The sequence below is a fragment of the Sciurus carolinensis genome, chromosome 2 (genome assembly GCF_902686445.1).
Source record: "Sciurus carolinensis chromosome 2, mSciCar1.2, whole genome shotgun sequence".
In the NCBI taxonomy this organism is placed as follows: domain Eukaryota; kingdom Metazoa; phylum Chordata; class Mammalia; order Rodentia; family Sciuridae; genus Sciurus; species Sciurus carolinensis.
Window position 1 is genome coordinate 98,659,073 of NC_062214.1, and position 14,110 is coordinate 98,673,182.

General features: G+C 36.6%; 1 protein-coding gene across 4 annotated transcripts in view; it reads left to right on the forward strand.

Moving 5' to 3' along the window:
* Rab27a (RAB27A, member RAS oncogene family) overlaps positions 1 to 14,110 on the forward strand; it is a 97,855-nt gene that overhangs the window by 29,029 nt on the left and 54,716 nt on the right. Inside the window, exon 1 of one of the 4 annotated variants that reach the window (XM_047542270.1) lies at positions 5,467 to 5,488. The exons of the other annotated variants lie outside the window; for them this stretch is intronic. The gene's annotated coding sequence lies outside the window, so the exon portion shown is untranslated. Of the gene's footprint in view, positions 1 to 5,466; positions 5,489 to 14,110 lie in introns of those variants that run through there. 4 annotated transcript variants of the gene reach the window in all.

Sequence of the window (14,110 nt, forward strand, 5' to 3'; positions counted from 1 at the left end):
AAATAATTAGCCAGAGCTTAGAAATTTGTTTTCAACTTCTTCTTTTTGTCTTTTGTACCAGGGATTGAATCCAGGGGCATTTGACCACTGAACCACATCCTCAGCCTTATTTATTTATTTATTTATTTGTTTGTTTGTTTGTTTTTGAGACAGGTCTTACCAAGTTGCTTAGGACCTCACTAAGTGACTGAGGCTGCCTTTGAACTTGCGATCCTCCTGCCTCAGCTTCCTGAGCTGCTGAGATGACAGGTGTGTGCCACCATACCTGACTGTTTTCAACCTCTTAAATTTTAAAATTAAGATGTGATTTTGACATGTGGTTTGTCTCCTTTAACAGATAGTGTTGCATTGCGAAATATGCAAAAAACAGTCTTTATCTAAGATGCTTACCCAATTTCTGGTGTTATAATATAGAGCTTGAGCTCTAGTGTATAAAGTCAAATGTAGTATTAAAAAAATTCAAAAGATAACTAAGGAATTTTTGTTTTTTTCTGCAGTGTAAAGCACTCTTTCAGTTGAAATTTTTCTATAATAATTCTACCTCTAAGTGACTATATCTCAAGTTTTTTTTTTTTTTTTTTTTTTTTTTTTTTTTTTTTTTTGCTTAAAATGAGCAATGTAGGCACATATATAAATGTAATGTGGCATATTTGAAGACTGATTTTGGGTAAGATCACTTCGAGTACCTGGTACTTATTAGATATTTTATTTTTGATTCACTTAATTATTTATTATTGATTACCTCCTTCCTGTCCCCTGGAGGGTGGATGAGAAGGAAACAGAATGACTTTGAAAGAGAATTCTTGAGTAGAAAATATAAATCAAGAGCAGAATCTGGGAAAGTGAGGAAAGAAACTAGGAAAATGGAAAGATAAATATCAAAGGCAAAATAAATGCACAAGCTGATAAATTAATAGATTAAAGGAGGAAAATCAGGTAGACATGGTGATACCCTCCTGTAATTCCATCTAGTTGGGAGGCTGAGGCTGGACAATCACAATTTGAGGCCAACTTCAGCAACCTAGTGAGACCCTGCCTCAAAAAAAGAAGAAAAAAATCACATCATCCCAGTAGATGCAGAAACAAATTTGATTACATTGACATTTATTCATAACATTCATACTTAGCAAACTAGGAAGAGTTGAACTTCCTTAACCTGATAAAAGTATTGATCAAAACCCTACAGCAAATGTTGTTCTGAACAGTGGAACATTAGAATCAAACAAGAGTGCCCCTGCCCCCCCAAAAGACAAGAGAGCCTGTATAACCATGTCCAATAATTTAGGGGGTTCTAACAGCACAGTAAGATAAGAACTAGCCCCAGTGTGGTGGTGCATGCCTGTAATCCCAGTGACTTGGGAGGGTGAGGCAGAAGGATTAGAAGTTCAAGGCCAGCCTCAGCAATTTAGTGAGACCTTATCTAAAAAAGTGGTGGGAGGGCTCTGGGAATGTGGTTCAGTGGTTAAATGCCCATGGGTTCAATAACCAGTACCTCCCCAAAGAACTATATATGTGTATATATATATATATATATATATATATTTAAGAACTATATATAAGTGTGTGTGTGTGTGTGTATAAACTATATATATGTAAGTATATGTAAGAACTATATACATTGGTATAAAGATTAGAAAGATAGCAACAAAATTCAATTATTTTCAACTAATAAGTCTAATAAATTATTAGAATTAATATAGATAAACAACATATAGAAGAAATCTTTATGTTGTGAAGAAATCATAGTAGTGAAAACATAAAGTATCAATAAGTTGAAAGGTATGGGACCTTTTTTTCTTTTAATTCTCTTTTTGTACTAAGGATTGAACCAAGGGGTGCTCTGAGCTACATCCCTAGTTCTTTTTTTATTTTTTAATTAATTTTTTTTTTTTGCTATGGTGGTGGGGATTGAACCCAGGGCCTTGTGCTTGTGAAGCAAGCATTCTACAATTGAGCTATATCCCCAGCCCCAAGATATGGGATCTTTATGAAGATAATTTATTTATTGATCATGATTTTAAAAGATTCATTTAAAAAATAGAGTTTATTTCTTAAAGCAGTTTTAAGTTCATGGTAAAGTGAAGCAAAAAAGTACAGATTTCCATTCATCCCTGATCCTTTCTCCCTACAGCCTCCCCCACTATCAGCACATTTGTTGAATTTACATTTTGACATCATTGTCACCCAAAGTGCATAGTTCGTATGAGGGTTCACTCAGTATTATAACTCTGTGGGTTTTGATACATGTATAATATGGATCTACTAATAAACACAATATACAAAAAAGTTTCACTGCCCTAAAAATCTTCCCTTTTAACCCCTTTAAGAGAATAGCCAAATTATTATCTCCATAGTTTTGTCTTTTCCAGAATATCATGTAGTTGGTATCATATAGTATGTAGCCTTTTCATATTGGCTTCTTTCTCTTAGTAACATACAATTAAGTTTCTTCCTTGTCTTTTCAAGTCTTAGTAGCTCATTTCTTTTTAGTGCTAAGTAATATTCCATTGCCTGATATGTCATAGTTTATTTATCCATTTACCTACCAAAGGATGTCTTATTGCTTCCAAGTTTTGGCAACTATGAACAAATCTGCTATAAAATTCCATATGTAGGTTATTTATAGATATGTTTTCAGCTCATTTGTGTGATTTATGGCTCATATGGTAATAAATATGTTTAGTTCTTTAAGAAACTAAGTGGTTTTCTAAGTGGTTTTTCTAAGTAGTTGTGCCATTTTTTTATTCCTATTAATAATCAATGGGAATTCCTGTTGTTCCACATCCTCATCAGCATTTGGTGTTAAAGATTTTGGTTATGCTAATAGGAATGTACTGGTATTTCATTGTTTCTTTAATTTGCAGTTACATAATGATGTATGATGTTGAGCATATTTTCATATGCGTATTTGCTACTTGTATATCTTGTGAGATTTGGAGACATTTTTAAAGTCAATAAAGAATACATAAATAAATGTAGAGATATACACATATAGGTAAATTCAAAATATTGAACATGTCAATCTTCTAAGTTGATCTATAGATTTAACTTACTATGTACCATTGTCCTACACAGAACTGAAAACTTGAGACTTACTGGATTTTGATGCAATCCCAGTTAAAATCCTCTTAAGTTTTTTGATGAACTTAGATGGAAGTGTGAAGGGTCAGGAATGCCCATAGTAAAGTGGAAGACAGTGTATGAAATTGCATTATTTTTGTTCTAAATAGTTATACATGACAGTAGAATGCATTTTGATACATCATACATAAATGGATTATAACTTCTTATTTGTCTGGTTGTATATGATGTAGTATTACACTGGTCGTGTAATCATATATGCATATAGGGTAATAATGTCTGATTCATTCTCCTATCATTCCTGCCCCCCTCCCCCTCACCTCCCTACACTCCCTCTGCTCAATCCAAAGTTCCTCTATTTTTCTCTAGCCCCTCTCCCACCTTATTGTGATTAGCATCTGTATATCAGAGAACTCATTCACCTTTGGTTTTTGGGATTGACTTATTTCACTTAGCATAATATTCTCCAACTCCTTCCATTTACTGTCAAATGCCGTAATTTCATTCTTCTTTAAGACTTAGTATATTCCATTGTGTATATATACAACATTTTCTTTATTCATTCATCTGTTGAAGGGCACCTAAGTTGGTTCCACAGTTTAGCTATTGTGAGTTGAGCTGCTATAATCCTTGATGTGGCTGCATCACTGTAGTATGCTGATTTCAAGTCCTTTGGGTATAAACCAAGGAGTGGGATAGCTGGGTCAAATGGTGGTTTCATTCCAAGTTTTCTGAGGAATCTTCATACTGCTTTCCATAATGGTTGCACCAATTTGCAGTCCCACCAGCATTGAATGAGTATACCTTTTCCCCCACATCCTCACCAACATTCATTATTGCTTGTATTCTGGATAATTGCCATTCTGACTGGGGTGAGATGAAATCTTAGAGTAGTTTTGATTTGCGTATGAGATTGCATTTTTAATAATAGTAATTAAGGCATTGTGGCATTGATCCAGAGTGGTCAAAATGACCAATGGGAAAGTGATAGTTCTGAAAAAGATCTGCCTTTATATGGCAAATCTCTAGGTAACAGATAATTTATTCAACAAACGGTGCTATTACAATTGTCCTTAAGGAAAAAATAATGAAATTGGATCCTTACATACACTTTACAAAATTTCCAATGTATTAAAGCTGCCAGAGAGCAATAGCTTTAGGAAAATAACATAGAAGAAGGTCTTTATTACTTTAAATATAGAAAAATTTCTCTTTACAATATAAAGACAACTAATTATTAAAAAATTAATAAATTAGTCAAATCAAGAGCCATTAAAAAAGAGTCACAAGAAAGAAGAATATATTTGTAGCATATATAACTGACAAAGGGTTGGTAGACCATATGTATAAAGAGCTCCTACAGGACTGTAAGAAAAATCAGTAGAAAATCAGGGGAAGGACATGGATGTACTTTAAGAGAAAACAAACTGAGTGTTAAACAAATTTAAAAAAGATGCTCAACCTTAGAACGAGTCAGAGAAATTCTAATTTAGGTCATACTGTGTTTTCATTTTGAGAAGTCTGACAATAAACACCAAGTGTTGGTGAAGATAAGAAGTTGGGAGTGTAAAACAATTATATTGGACAAGGATTTGGTATAATCTTATATTACTGAGCATTCACCCTTCCACATCCATCCTGGAGCAGAGCTCTCCCTATGGTGTACACTGAGGATACAGGGGACAGGGATGGTTTTCAAACACTTCTCTGTGGATGTGGCTTTGCTAATGCCTCACACCCAACTTGCCCATCCAATATTGTCATCATTTCCTCCAAAACAGTGTGATGCTCACACACAGGCATTTGAGGCCCACTCCAGTTCTCTCATTCCCCACTTCAAAGGTCCTGCTCTGTCTGTAACATCATTTTGCCCCCTGGCTACCTGGGCTTCATTCTTTGGTGTCTTCTTTGCCATGTACTTTTCCATTCAATGAGGCACTTTGTTCCCTTATTTTATTTATTTATTTTTTTGTGATACTGGGGATTAAACCCAGGGGTACTCTGCCACTGAGCTACACTCCCAACCTTTGTATTTATTTTGAGACAGGTTCTCTCTAAGTTACCAAGGCTGGCCTTGAACTTGTGATCCTCCTGCCTCAGCCTCAGGATTATAGGCATGTACCACTGTACCTGGCTTTCCCATTATTTTTAAATCAATATCTCTTGGATTCTTTCCTTCCAATTCCCATGGTGCTGCCCTCATCTAAATGCTGACCTCATTTAAATTCTCATGGTTAAACTCTGAACTTTGAACCTAGAATCAGAGAGCACAGTGTTGGTGTTGGGAAGAGGTTTATTGGGTTTAAACTTTATTTCATCCTTGAACAAACAAGGTCCAGAGAGTGTTGGTGAATGATGGATCATTCACAGATGGTGGTGGAGGAATTAGAAGCCCACACACCAATGGGTGAGTCATCCAGTCTTCTTTAACAAGCTATATCACCTCATAAACATTCTTTTGAACTTATAGCCAGTTTATAGTAAATTTGTCTTATCTCTATATGCCTATAAGTTTTAAGGAAAGGATTATATCTTATTCATTTTCATATCCTTTGAAGTGATTATCAGGACTCCTTAATGCTTGTAAAACTGAAGTCAAGACATGCCTTCAGCTGGGGATGTAGCTTAATGGTAGAGCACCTTCCTAGCATGTATGAGGCCCTGGGTTTTGTCCATAGCACTGCAGACAAGACAAACCACAGAAAACATGCCTTTGTACCAAACATACTTTCTTTCCTATTCCTCACCATCTGGTTGTATCCTGCCTGACTTGGAAAGTGTTCTGCTCGGGTCCTGGTTCTACTTGAGAGCATAGTCAGATTGCTGCCCCCATCTAGCTTCCTGGGTCTGCTTGCCTTATCAAACAAATATCTTCCAGGTATCTAGTACACACTTCACAAATGTGCCCATATAATATGTCCTTTAATCCTTCCAATAATTTGCTATAAATATTCCCATTTCAAAGAAACAGATGAGGAGAGACTAGCTACACTACCAACCAGAGGTCTCACAGCTGGTAGGTAAGTAGCAGAGTTCAGGTCTACTGACTTCAAGTCTGTTTCACTTTTGATATCCCATGCTGGTAGTCCACATGGTGTAACAGATGTTTTGCTCCCTGATAACAATGTCTTGTTTGTTCTTTGTTGCACTTGTGTTCATCTTGCTTCCTTATCCAGATTACTAACTTCATGAAGGGAGGTGGTGCTAGATCACAGGTTTCTATCATGGCATCCATAGTTAGGAACAGAATACTGGAGACACAGTAGTTGTGTATTAAATCCTGTTGAGTGGCACACAAATGTAACTTATTTGTGTGTACATGTATTGCTGGGGATTGAACTCAGGGTCTTGTGCATGCCTGGCAAATGCTGTTCTACTGAGCTACACCGCCAGGCCCTCCAAATATAGTTTAATTTAACAAAAAAGCACAGCTATTAGTGGAGCCCTAAGACACTTTTTGGTTATTCCTGAATGAAATCAGCAGGGCACAGAGGGAACAAGAGGAAGGAAGAGGCTGTTAGAGAAAGCCAGATGGTAGACACAGTTAACATTTGAGCAACTGGCCAGTTATCAGTCTTGTGGTAAGGGGCTGTGGAGAGGCAACACACAGAAGGCAGTTTTTCAGGAAATACGCAATTTTACTGGAGAGTTGAGACATGTTCATGAGATGGGAACAGGCTATTTAGAAGTGGCATAAATTGTACAAGTTAACCAACCAGGTAAAGCATTCATGCACTTGAGAAAACATTGGTTGAAGGAATACCCAGAGGAGGATGTGGTTTGGGAGACAGGTTTCCAAGGTGAGAGAAGAGTGGGTAGAGATGCATTTGGCTTAATTCATGATCACCCTACTAATTATTTGGGCCATGAAGAAAGAAACTTAAGTAGGTAGGATGTTTCCTTTGAAATAAACTCCCTTCCCATTTTTCCACTGTGGGAAGCCTGTAGGGCTTTATCTCCAAGTTCTGGTGATCAGAAGTGAAGGGAACACAAATAATTTTATATGTCATCTGTGCTTGGAGGTGAGTTATGCTGACCAATTCTTGTGGTGCTGCTTAATTTCACATATTCTTGTGCATTTTCCATATAAATCAGAGATGTTTTAGCAATTCCAGTACTTTGACAACTAAACTATGTTTACAGCTCTGCATTTTCCCAAAAGTCACAAAAAGCCATTAACAGATATTTAACTATATGCATATGATATAGATATATGAGAAAACATATATAGATCAGATAATCTATAAGATCAAGACCTTTTAGATTAGAAATAATAGAATTTTAATATCTGTTCCTTCCTGTGTCAGAAATATCTCAACTACATAGAGACACCAGAAACCAATGGAAATTATTTCAAATTGAACATTATAATTTTTATGCATAATAATTAATTTTATCCATCATATTCTATGCAGTAGGTTTTTTTTTCTTTTTTTTTTTGTGGTGCTGGGGATTGAACCCAGGGCCCTGTGCTTGCACGGCAAGCACTTTACCAACTGAGCTATCTGCCCAGCCCCTGCAGTAGATTTTTAAATGTAAGAACTATTATTTCTTGGACATTCATATGTAAAATTTTAAGGTAATATATCTAGGAAAATTGAGTAATGTGATCATTGCCTATTTGTAGAAGTTTTGATTTATTTTCTGTTTGGTAGATATACATCAATTTTCTTTTTATGTGGTACAAATACATATTGAAAAGTCCTAACTTAAAAGGAATACCATTTATAATATTTTTTAAAATAGTGAATTATCTCCTGAGATCAAACACTTAACTAATAAACTTTTACAATCAGATTTCTTGGAATGTGGAGACTAACATTATACTATAAAATGTTACATTTGGCTGATGATAAAGAGAAGGTCTGGCCTCGGGGGCCCAAGTTCTAACCTGGGTGCTTGGCTTTCCATCTGCCCAAGGTAGGCAGAAGAAACAGTGAAGGACCTGATTTGAATAGTTTGGGAGTCCTTAAAATCGGATGGGCTGAGCAGGGCAGAGCAAGTGTATTGAGTAAGTTGTTTGATTTAGAAAGCAAGAGAAACTTTGGCTTCTAATAAAGCAACAACTATTACTATGGATCATTTCTAACTATTGTTACTGCCGACTCTGATGAAGTTTGCTCCAAAATGTGTATAGATAGACATACTGAATTCTCAGGCTACTCTCCCTCCCAAATTCATAAGCCATTTCTCAAAACTCTTTTAATCCTGCTCTTTAGTTTCTTGGTGTTTGACTTTGATATGACTTCAACTACTTTTCTGGGCCTCTCTTCTACTTAATCTGTATGACCTGGGGTTCACTGTCTGCTGTTCTCACATGAGCTTAGGTGGGGGACACTAGGAGTTTCTCTGCCCCCTCTTCCTCAGGCCCTTTTCTCTTTCCCTGAAACTTTCTAATGGTTTTAAGTAACAAAACTTTCATATAAAACATTCCTCATGACCTTGCAGTTAGCTGGGTCAAAGGGTTCTATGAATAAAATATAATATTAGAAATATCTTCAGAATGCATAGAAAAAAAATCAAGTTAGTGGAGATAACTTAAAGTTTTACTCTGATAGGAATTTTTATTCTGATCAGTATTTTTCTACTTCTTTATACTATTCTGTACTACAGTAAAAAGTGGCTTTTGATAAAGTATAAATATTAATTTTTAGTTATTTTAGGTTTGTTTTGTCAACATTTCATTGTCTTCTTTTGAAGCATGTCTCAACTTTGGAGGGTTTCACCCAAGAATAGATTCTTGAGCCCACTGACACTTGCAGTATTTCTGATGGTCTCAAAGGGTCCATTTAGCAGGACAGGGTCACCAATGTAGTTGAGGACAAATATCTTCCCTGCGGGTCCTTCTTTTCTGTCTTTAAAGGACACTGGTGTCCTGTCCTCAGGTGGGTACTGCTTCTTGATTGTCTTTTGGTTGGTTTGACCTAGTTTTTTTTTAGGACCCTTTAGCCCTAGGTTCAAGTAAAGCTCTTACTTTCCAATGAATGACCCAACATTGGTGTCCCTAAGACTCTTTCCTAAAGTTTCATCCTTTCTCTCAAACTTTCTGTAGCCCCTCTTGGATGGAGAGCTTACCAGGACCATATTTGAGATTTTTCTCCCAGATGAGAGGAAGCTTAGAGGGAGTAAGAGAAGTGGCATCTTCAGGAGATGCTGACTCAAAAAACCTGGTTGACTTTACAAATGAGCTGCCAACTTAAGGTGTTCAGGCACAGAGGTAGTGTTTCATACAAAGCCAAAGGCAGGTGGGATGATTTAGAACTGGGATGAAGGTAGAACTTTCAGCATTGGTTTTCTGGATGTGTGCAGTGGAATCCTTGTTAGGTACTTGGTGGGTTCACATGCCTGAGTCTTAACCTCTCCTTTCATTAGAATGGTTCTACTTTCATGAGGTGATATGTAAGGTTTCCTTTGAAGAACCAGTTTTATTGCTAAAGAAAATTTGCAATTGGCTAAACTAGAGCAGTTCTCTGAGGCAATGAAAGGTTGGCTGCAATGACATTACGTAGATTTCCTCAGACCTTACATAGGAGTATGGAACTTGCTGCAAAGACATTTACCTGCTGTGGACAAGAAGTAGCCCAAACTTAGAATAACTCTATCATATTTATAGAAGTCAGGTAAGAAGGCTTCCAAACAAACATAAGTAACCTCTGCAGTGATCTACAGTAAAATGTTCTGATGAAATGTATAATTATTCCTTATTGCTCAATTGACTGTCATAACAGGATGAAAGCAAACACATGCAGAACACATGTTCCCGGACTTCCCTGTTACTTATTGAGTGTGGCTCACATGTGCTTTTTTAAAGTAATTTCATGAGTGGAAACATAAATCTATTCCCCAGTCCTCTCCCGCTTCCAAACTAAACCAACTGAGAGAAAGAGAGAGAGAGAGAGAGAGAGAGAGAGAGAGAGAGAGAGAGAGAGAGCACAAATTATAGCGTTCTCAATTGATTAACATATCAATGGAATTTTCAAATAACATGTATACACTAACAGCATAAATAATAGCAAAGTAGCATAAGTACCAACTTTAGTCTCTAAATTTGGTATGTAACTCATTTGTATACTTTTCCATTAAAAAAATAAGAATGGGGAGAAAAATTAAAATTGAGTAAAGGTTTTCAGAACTCTTAAAGTAGCCCCATGAATTCCAGATTTCCTCAGAACACAAATTGAAACCCATAAATTTAATGCTGCTGAATAATGACTGCAATGCCTTGTTATTTAATGATGCTTTATATTCATCTTTTTTCTTTTTTTGGTACTGGGAATTGAACCCAGGGTGCTTAACCACTGAGCCACATCCCCAGCCCTTTTTTGTATTTTATTTATAGACAGAGTCTTGCTGAGTTGCTTAGGGCCTTGCTAAGTTGCTAAGACTGGCTTTGAACTTGTGATCCTCCTGCCTCAGTCTCCCGAGCTGCTGGGATCATAGGCATGTGCCACCAAGCCCCACTATCTTCATCCTCTTTAATATGTTACCTTGGGTTTATTTTCTAAATATAAATATGATTCAGTTTTTTAACATACCTTTCTTAGAAACTAACAGAAGAAGTAGCAAAAATATAAAAATATAACAAATTAAAAATCACAACTAATTAACTTGAATATGTAGATATATACATACATACATGTATAATATTATATACATATTATTTTGCATCTAACAGGGCACACAAATTATTTTCATGTAACCACCAAAAACAGTTATAAAATAACTTAAATTTCCCCCAATTTGATATTATGCAGACCATATTTACTAATTATAATGTAATAATTAGAAATCAACAATAGTAATAATAAATAATTTTAAAAAGCTAACTGTGATCTGCTGGGTTAGTTTGAAAATTGGATGACTTCAAGTCCATGGCTGTTTCCTCAGTGCCTTTGCATAACTCAAGGCACACCTCATTCTATACACAACTGCAATAGAAATGCAAACAGTCAATTCTAAGACCCTGCATATGGAATAGGTGGAGCAAGGAAAGACTTCTTGAGAAGCAACAAGAAGTATATGTGATTAGACCTTATCTTTAGGTTTCATTTTGATTCATCTATTAAAAAATATGATATCTGGGAGCAGTTAAACATGTGTTTTAAGTCAGTGGAGAGAGAACCACAGAGCCTCTAGCTGGTTGTCTATTGCTTATCAAAACTTAATGGCAGGGGCTAAGAATCTTAGCATCATTATTTCACTTGTGTTAAAACATCAGGAAATGGCTTAATTAAAAAAATGAGTTAGCATATAATGGAAATATTCACAGGTAATAATGTCTTAAACTCATGATGAACTTAGTTGCTGCTCTTCCATTTACATTGAAACCAAACCTGCCACAGTACTGAGAAGCACTTGGGTTTCTGAAATGGCTCCATTCCCAGATGTTGCTGCGGATAACTCTTTTCCTTATTGGAAAAGTAGAATTTCTAGAAGACATAGTAGATTATGAGTTTACTGAAAAGGGTTGAACATCTAGAGGTTAGCGTAGCAACTCACCGTGTTCCAAGAAAAGTGCGTATTCACTGACTGGCATTGTTAATATAAGGTCAGGTTTTGCACACCCAAATTGGAGATTTGGGAAAAGAACCTGGAGTTGAGGGACAAGAGAGCCGGAGAAGGAAAAAAGAGAATAGATTAAGCCATGGCATGGAGTAAAGGCTGGAAGTAGGGCTTTACGATGCAGCATGAGAGTGTGGTAGGGCAGATGTTTGAAAATAGAAATAAAAGCCAGCTGGAGGAGATGGAAGTCCTATGGACTTCAGTAAGCCACCTTGTACTGAGGACAGAGAACAGATCTGCTCTGATGTGGTTGGTCAGGGTGTGGGGTAGGTAAGGGAGGTGTGAAGCCATACCTGGTGTATCTTGGAGCGGTTGTAAGTATCTCTGTGTCAAACCAATATTTCAACTTAAACTTTGGGATAGGGTGTGTGTGATAGGAGCCTTAGCATTTATAGTCCTGTCTGTGTGAGCTTACAGCACATCTCATCACAGAAAAGTAAAGTATAGTTTGTGCCTTTTGTTTGATGATCATAGCCCACTATAAAGATCATTCTTATAAGAAAACAGTGAAGACATCACCTGGTGTGTCAATGGTTGGGTCTGGAAGACAGGGTATTATATATTCTACAATTTCTGCATGGGGTGAATAAATAAAGAATACTCATTCTCATTTTTTTGAAAAGTCAATAATAAATGAGCCTCCCTCTTTCTCAGTTACTGCCAACTCAGGGGTATTTGATTAATTGTTTTATTTTTTGGGTAGTCGTCCTCAGCAGGTCTTGCTTCTTCTAATAATTTTTTCTTAGAATGAAAGAAGTGTCATTGCTTCTTCACAAAATGAAGGATTGCTTCTTGATTTGGTGTATTTTCCTAACAGATTAATGTCTGTCCTATGTTGCAGCAGGTGAACAACCTGAGGTAGGAGGGTTGAGACCAGCTGTGTGTGTACAAGGCCTTCACAGCACCTTCCCTGTTCTGGGAAGACTAGTCTTGTTGGAAGCCCTGCCTGCATTTCTAGGTCAAAAATAGAAAGGCGTTGTGTATTTTAGAATCTTGGAAACCCTCTTCCAATTTTAAGTCTGTCGAGTGCTTCCTGGGTAGAAAACCTCTCAGTCCTCACCACAGTGGTAGTTCTGCCATTTCTAATACTTCTGCCTTTGAGTTGGGCCCAGAAATTTGATGGCACTCCAACTCAACAGCTACACATTCTACCTCTTCAGAGACTCTTAGTAGCAGAATTCCCTCTATAAACTTGAAGATATCCCATCTCTGGGTAGCTTAAGTTACTTCTCCATTTCCATCTTTGGAATATATTTTGACTCCTTTCTTTGAGAGCTTTATAATGTTTCAATGTCATTCTTAAGATACAGCAGGAAAAACACCAGGCTTAAGGCCACAAGATCAGTGTTCAGGGCTGGGGTTGTGGTCAGTGGTAGAGCACTTGACTGGCACGTGTGAGGCACTGGGTTTGATTTTCAGTACCACATATAAATAAATAAATAAAATAAAGGTTCACTGACAACTAAAAATTTTTTTAAAAGTCAGTGTCAGGCCCTATCTGTTTGTAATCATAGGAACAGCCATGTTCTATTCATCCCCAACCTGGCACTTTGCTACTCCCTTTATACAATTAGTTGGTGGTATTCTGCTATTTAAATTTAGAAGACCCTGACTCCAAAGTCTATGTTTCACTGTCCTCTGTGTGCCCACAAAAAGCAACCACTGATTGGGAGAGCTCCTTACACATTTTGCCTTTTTATCTAATTCTTGGTGACCACCCAGCTGACGGTGTCATTAAAGATATACTCAGCTGTGGGTTGGTCATTCCATTGCAGGGATGTATGTTTGTGTCCATGGTGGGACTTTTGCATTATTTGAGATATTACTCAGCAAATCAAGTAGCCACTCCCATCCCCACCATATCATCTATATTTTTAAATGACCTATTGAGAGCTTTTTCCCTATTACTCTGTAAAGCAAGAAGTATTGTCTTGTCACAAGCTAAAGAGCAATAGCACCCGATGTTTTGGTAAATTTTCAGAATTTGTGAGTGCCTAGAGGAAACTTACAAATTAGGATATGTTGAATGTCCTGGCAGCCTGTGGAAATTTCTATTTAATTCAACACTGTTTGCAGACTGTTTTCCCTAAAAAGAATTGTGATGTTGGAATATCAACACCTGCCACAAGTTAGTCTTTTTACCTCATTTGCATGGGGAAAACTATATTTTTATGTAGCAGGTACCTTGATTTAATAAATATTTAATCAAATGATTTGAAAATTTAGATCCTGTTGGTTTTTAGCCATGAACAGCTCTTTTCAATGTCAAGAATGGATCTCTGATATTGCTACAAAATACTGTATATATGAGAATACATTATAAATCATAGGTTATAGGTGAATACATAATGCAGTTAAAATCTAGTTTCAATCTTATATTATAAATTTGGATAAAATCAAACTCATCTTTCAATCAGAAGACCAGAAAGAGCCAGTTCCAATTTCCTTCTACTTTTCAAGGCTGTTG